Here is a 7,499-nt window from a genome sequence, read left to right as displayed (position 1 = left end):
CATTCTTAAAAGCATTTGAATGTCCCCGTTCAAGTTCTACTAATTCACGAGCGGAGTGAGAGTCAGACTCGCAAAAGGTCATGTTAATTATTAAACCAAAAATTTCAAAAAACACTCAGCAATGTGATTCTTTTATTGAGTGATATGCAGTGGGTTTAATAAGTGCCATTACTAAAAGATTTGCCATCTGGCGTCTTCTCGTCATCTCCTCGACCTGCTTCCCTTGCTGTTTTTACATGTAGAAAAGGCAAAAAACGTTGCTCTTTGTCCAGTTCTCTCTCAGAACGATTGTCAGAGTTACTATCGTCATTACCGATGCAGCATTAATGACATACAATGGTGAAATTTTTCACAATCATGACAGAAAGCAAATTACTAAACTAAACTCAATGACGGAAAGGCTGCGCGATCCTGTCAAGATGGCGTATAAACAAAGAAGTTACCCAGAACTCAATGCGCCGTGACGTCAGAATCGTATTCTCTATAATATACAATAGGCTTGTTCGAGATGCATCGGCGCTGCACAGACCGATCGGCAAATGACATCAAAGTACCGCGAGAGCGACTGGAGACCAGACTACTCCTTATACTTTTGAATCGCTCTCGCGGTACTTTGGTGTCATACACTGATCGGTCTGCGCAGCGCGGATGTATCTCGAACAAGCCTAATCTCTGTCCATACACCCTCCGAGACCGGCTGCCCACAATAAATGCCTGCCGAAGTGCCGAATCCATGCGCTACATTTTTATATAACCTGCTCATTTTACAACTTAAAATAGTCTAGAAAATCCAAAAAATCTCAACCATGAACACTATAAAGAGGAAACAAAGAAACCGCCTCACCAATGAACATATTGCATGCCTCACAAGGATTGCAACAACAAGTTACAAATACAACATGAAGAAAGTCAAGGAAATGCATGCTTCCGCTCATTCCAGCATTAAGGTAATCCTGCTTTTTTGTCATTAAAGGAAATCATCTTGTCTCGATTACAAATGATTTTTTCCACCTTTTGTATATGTTGCATTGCATATTTGTTGTTCACGGATGACAGATTGATAAGCAGATATGCTAACACATGAAAACATACTGTGGTAATTTATAGTAAATACTATCCATGGGTTTCATGTGATGTCACTGTATGTTATCGTCGCCATATTTGTGTCCGGTCACAGCGGCACGCCCTGTTGAAGTCTACGGTGACAGCAGCTACAACTACCAGAGGGAGGCCAACAAAATGCTCTCAGAAGGTTCACAACAAGTTTACAATATATCTGGGATATGTTGTGTTATTAGCCGTTTTAACAGTCGTCAGAGAAACCCCGAACTACAATTTTATTCGATTCCAAAGGAGTTCGATTGGCGGAATTGTTGGCTTCAATCAAAAGGGACCACACCACTGGCAGCCAAACAGCAATGCACAACATTAATAACTGCTGGGACTGTAATTTACATAATATTATAACGAGAACACTATTGTAATAAAGCGTTGTGAATCCTCTATGTTGTTGTTGTTTCAACGTGTTGTTGTGGGAAGAGCGCATCTACTGGAGTTAAACATTGATTACACAACTTGTTCAAACTTCACTTGTGCATTAGCGTCATTTTTTTAAATTTGATAAGTATAAATATCTGATTAATCTCATAAAGGATGTGTTTTGTTGAGGTAAATAACCCGCAGAGCTGATGCGAGGGCTCAAAAAGTAAGGCAAAACATTAATATGATTGGGACTGTCTTCTTATACATGATATTTTAATCGTATACACTTGTAATATAACGTTGTGAATTCTTTGGGCTTATTTGCTGTGTTTCGGAGTTATTGACTACTTCAGTTTATGGGTTTTGATTATCTTCAGCTTCAGCGTGCGCAGCTCAAAACAGCAATGTTTACTACTGTAATATTAAAACGTTCATGTTTTCAAAAAATGAATGCATTATTTGTAATAACTAGCACTTATATTGTTCTTGTATTATTTTCAAAAAACGCATGGTTTGGTTAATAATAAGGATCGCGAACAATAACAGACTTTTTCCTCAAATCATCTCATTTTGATAATAACATCACTGATTGAGCTAACGTTACACGCGCTGAATGAACACCCGTAAACTGAAGCGCTTGCCTAGGTTAATTAACTCAACGAAACACATCCTATATATGGTAATTCATATATATTTATACAAGATAAACATAAAATTACAACTTATTTGCACAAAATCATGCACGCATGAACTTGAACTAGTAACGTAGTCAGAGCTCCTGTTGTATATGCGTTCTTCCTGTAACAACACGCCGAAACACAGCAACTAGAATTCACAATATTTTAATACAATAGTGTAGACAATTAAAATGTTATTAATATGACAGCCATAATCGTAGATAATGTTTTGTGTTGCTGTTTGAGCACTCGCGCGGAAGCTAAAGATGTTCATCAATACAATGAAGTGCTGCTGTGTTAGTTGCCATCTCGGACACAAATATGGCGGCGGGCATAGCGGAAGTGACGTCTTTGAAACCCATGGATAGTGTTTTCGAACCATACTATAGTAAAGTACTTGAATCAATTTGTTCTGGTAATTCTATAGTTGCTGTGGTAACATAACAACATAGTAATATAAACAAATTACTTTACCCAATACTGTAAGTTTTCTACAACTATAAGGTATATATTATACTACAATACACTACAGTTTACTGTAGTAAAAACTAAAGTATACTACAAGTATGCAGTAGCACTCATTAATAAAGTGTTGTAAATACTATAATATATACAGCATACTACAATTTACTATAGTATAGTTTAAAAACACTATTTACTTTAAATGTACTGGATGTAACTTTTGCTACTTTGCGGTAAAAGTGGCTCTCCTATTGACTTTGTCCTATCAGTGTGGCTCTCATGAAAAAAATAGTAAAACCACAGGGCTAGACCAACATGGAATTCATGGTGGTTTATGCTGGATTTTTTCAGCAGGGACTATGAGTACATACATTTCGGTCATCAGCAAGTCCTGTCATGTTGTGCATGCCGTTTGCAAAACTGGGGAAAAAAGCATTTTGCAAGTTTGCATTTGTGCCAACTTCCTGCTACTATTATGACCATCTTGCTCTCACAAATGCTTTCTATCAGAACCGAAATTAACTTCTTGAGCAATTTGAACTACAGTAGTTCATCTGATGGATCAGACCACATGGGCTAGCCTTCGCTCCCCACATGCATCAATGTGTCTTGGCCACCCTTGACTCTGTCACCGGTTCACCACTGTTCCTTCCTTGGACCACTTTTGATAGATACTGACCACTGCAGACCGGAAACACCCCACAAGAGCTGCAGAGTTATATTTTAGCTTGAAATCAAAATACAAAATACAAATACAAAAAAACAAAACAAAACAAAAAAAACTTTTCCAGTTTTATTTACAAAGTTTGCCTTACAACATCAAAGTAATATGATGTCCACATGAATTGAATAAAATTAATCATTATTAAAGTTACAACAGCTATTCAGTCAAGAGCACTGAGTGATTTCCTTGTCTTATACAGACAGCAGGAATATTAGGACTAAGCACAGATCCAAAATACTAAGTGTGACTAATTGACTACGTTCAATTAAGACTTAACCTACTATTTTTGCCAGGATACTCGCCAAGATGAGCATGTTGACAGTTTTTGTGTGAATTTGTCTGTTAAGCGAAGAACTTGAAAGAGAAACTAAATATTTCAGGGCTTTCTGAGACGTGGCTTTCTGTGTGCACACTTGGAATTAGTGCACATGTAGCGCAATGACTGTATTGCACTCCAGGAATGTAAACCTGAAAAATGAGTATTAATGTTTAGAGTTAAATATAATGTGAGATTATTAAATGAAATGTTACAGTCTCATAGTACAGTAGGTGGTGGCGATGTTGCATGATGTTGGTTATGGAACCGCGCTCTACCGGAGTATAATGTGAGTTTAAAGCAATACCATGGAACATTTGCTCACAGTTCCCCCATGTGGTTGATAAGCACAATTGTCTGTTACCAGTGTCGTAAAAACTGTTGCTGTATATATACTGAAGCTTCCTCGTGGGCAGTGCAATAAACCAAGAATTTGTTGACTGAGCTGATGGAACTGGCGAATGCAAAAACCTCGTTTGGAAACCAGGTAAAGTAGTTACACTATGTTCTACAAATATCATTACGTAGTTTTATTTATTGTTTCTTCAGAATTGAAGAGTACAATGTGGTATGTTAGCCTAGTTTTTTTTGCTTGCATGGTTCATATGTAGCATTGTTTGCAATGGGTGTAATTTGTATAATAGAATAAAATATTGTCTGCATGGTTTTGAGACTTGCATATAAAGCCTGGAACACACCAAGCCAACGCAAGGGTTGGCTTATGTCGGCAGCAAGAAGAAATGTCTTTCCGTACCAGCAGGTGGCAGTAGCTGAACAGCCAATCAGAATGATCAGATGGCCCAACTGACCTACAAGCTCCGACGCCAATTCAACATGTCGAATCGGCCGCTAGGAGGCTGCTCAGGTAGCAGCGGCAGTAGAATTTGTCTGGTTAAGAGTTGTTCTACCACTGAAATAATTTTATAGACATTATTTAAGGTCGAAAAACTACATAGTGTTGCTTTAAGAGCATGACGAGACTTCCTGTGAGTGATGGTGCATGATAACCACGAGTGCCGCTAATAATTCCTGCTTGTGTAGCAACAACCAACAAATCATAAACCAATAATTTTTTCCTTTCTCTCGATAGTCCATTACTATAGAGCCCCTAAAGAGATGTGGTGGTGGAAAAAATGCCTTTGTGTTCTCTCACAAAAGGTTTAGCATTCCCCCGACCACAAAAAAACTTTGAGTTCCCAAGCAAAGTTTGCGATGGAACGCAAAATGATGTTTCATTAACAAAGTTCGGGAGGAGCAAGTTCAGATAATCTACCCAATCATAGAGCTGACTTACCTCTGTTCCATGACAGTTTTTCCAGCATCTCTCCTCCACCCTAACTCCTTAATATTGATTATTTCTATTCCTATCCATTTCACCCATAATACAGAAGCAAATATATGTAACTACTTCCATTTGTATTACTTTAAACACCCCTTGTGCTTTGTCCAATCAAATGATTTTGACACAAAATATACAAATAAGAATGTTAACCCAGGGCTTATGAATGTGTGGTTTTGTTTTGTTTTTTCTTTCTATATTATCTGAGATGGGGTTGTGTTGGGTGATGATATTGTAGCTGTGAATGGAAGCATCTGACTGATGGACAGACCTTGGTGGCTCATTCCTGGACCAGTGGAGGGCCTCATTACAGCCCTTACAGCCGTTTACGGTTTATGCACTCTTGACTTTGCCAAAAGCAAGGCAGTTTTGTGTAATTGTGAAATTCTGAGGTTTGTTAAGAGCATGAGATAATCAAGTGTGTCATCAACAGGCTCATACAGGAACCGCTGGCAGAGAACAATCAAATTACATTTCTAAAAAACACCCAATCCGTTTTCTCACAGACAGATAAATAGGTCAACTGTTCCTTGTTATGAAATCTAGAAAAATGTTAATTTCTGTGTGAACTATCCCTTTAAGGATGTCTGCTAATCCCCCAAAGGCCACTCCCTCTGTTCTTTGTCAATCCGTTTTATGTAACTTCATTTCAAACCTTTTTAAGGTGTTGCCATAGAGTATAAATTCCCTATTCTGATACCTTTTATCTTGCAGATAACTTTTACAGACATGCTCCATCCATCATTGCAGTAGTGATTATCATCTCATTTTGTTTTTTTGTTGTTTTTCATGCACTGTAATTTCTTTTCAGACTAAGAAGAGTGAAGATGCATTGCAGAAGAGGAATGGAAAGAGAAATTCTCGTTAGGGAAGGTGAGTAAAAGTTTATGAATTGTTTTTGACCAATAAAGTTCAATCAAAATCTCTGTCTTCAAGCATTTACATGCTTCATGTTGTGGTATTTGACAAAAGCCCGTGCAAAACCATCATTTAGTAACTATTACGTTTGATTCTACAGAGGATTCTACAGAAGTGATCGCCTCAGAAAATCACCTCAGCTTCTTTCAGGAGCTTCTTCCATCGGCTGATCGTACGGCTTTGCTCTACAATCTCTCCTATCTCTGTTTGGCTAAGTTCCCCAAGTTGGAGAGGGTTTTCAAAGAGTGTGCTGTTGAAACCCAGTATCTTTTTGGCTCCTCTGAGGCTCTTCTGCAGAAGGTAAAATCAATGTTCTTCTGAAGACGAAGTCTCTAATTGAAGTCAAACTAAAGAGTTTTTTAAATTAATTACCCATTATCGTGTTGTCTTGCATACAACAAATGGCTTTAAAAAATTATATATATATATATATATATATATATATATATATATATATATATATATATATATATATATATATATATATATATATATATATATATATATATATATATATATATATATATATATATATATATATATATGAGTAAATAATGACAGAATTTTTATTTTTGTATATATAATAGAGACTTTGGGGCACTATTAATTTCTTACCTACAATAAACGTGGAACTTAAAGGGTTAGTTCACCCAAAAATAAAAATTCTGTCATTATTTACTCACCCTCATGTCATCTTCGGAACACAAATGAAGATATTTTTGATAATATCTGATGGCTCAGTGAGGCCTCTATTGACAACAAGATAATTAACACTTTCAGATGCCCAGAAAGCTACTGAAGACATATTTAAACAGTTCATGTGATACAATGTTCAACCTTAATGTTATGAAGCGACAAGAATACTTTTGTGCGGCAAAAAAACTAAATAACGACTTTATTCAACAATATCTAGTTATGGGTGATTTCAAAACACTGCTTCATGAAGCTTCAAACCTTTGCTATGAATCTTTTGTTTCAAATCAGTGGTTTGGAGCATGTATCAATCTTCCAAAGTCACATGGTTTCAGTAAACGAGGCTTCGTTACGTCATAAGTGTTTCAAAATTTCAGTGGTTTACCACTGGGGGGCTTTGGCCATTTGATACATGCTCCAAACAACTGATTTGAGCAGTGTTTTGAAATCGCCCTCACTAGATATTGTTGAATAAAGTCGTTATTTTGTTTTTGGTACACAAAAGTATTCTCGTCGCTTCATAACATTAAGGTTGAACCACTGTAGTCACATGAACTGTTTAAGTACATCTTAGTAGCTATCTGGCTTCTGAAAGTCTAATTGTTTTGCGGCAATGCCGGGTCACTGAGCCATCGGATTTTATCAAAAATATCTTAATTGTGTTCTGAAGATGAGTCTTCAGGTGTGGAACAACATGGTGAGTAATTAATGACAGAATTTTCATTTTGGTGAACTACCCTTAATTATACTAATATAAAATTATTTATTTAAGTTGGCTGAAAAATCTGATATGGCACATGCAAGGACATAACACTGACGTAACAAAAATTCTTCCTGTCTTTTAGTGTGTGGACACAAGTAACCAAATGGTTCCTCACTGTTTCCTCA

Source organism: Megalobrama amblycephala, linkage group LG15 (genome assembly GCF_018812025.1).
Source record: "Megalobrama amblycephala isolate DHTTF-2021 linkage group LG15, ASM1881202v1, whole genome shotgun sequence".
In the NCBI taxonomy this organism is placed as follows: domain Eukaryota; kingdom Metazoa; phylum Chordata; class Actinopteri; order Cypriniformes; family Xenocyprididae; genus Megalobrama; species Megalobrama amblycephala.
The sequence above is the reverse complement of the archived record's forward strand: the minus strand, read 5'-3'. Positions refer to the sequence as shown.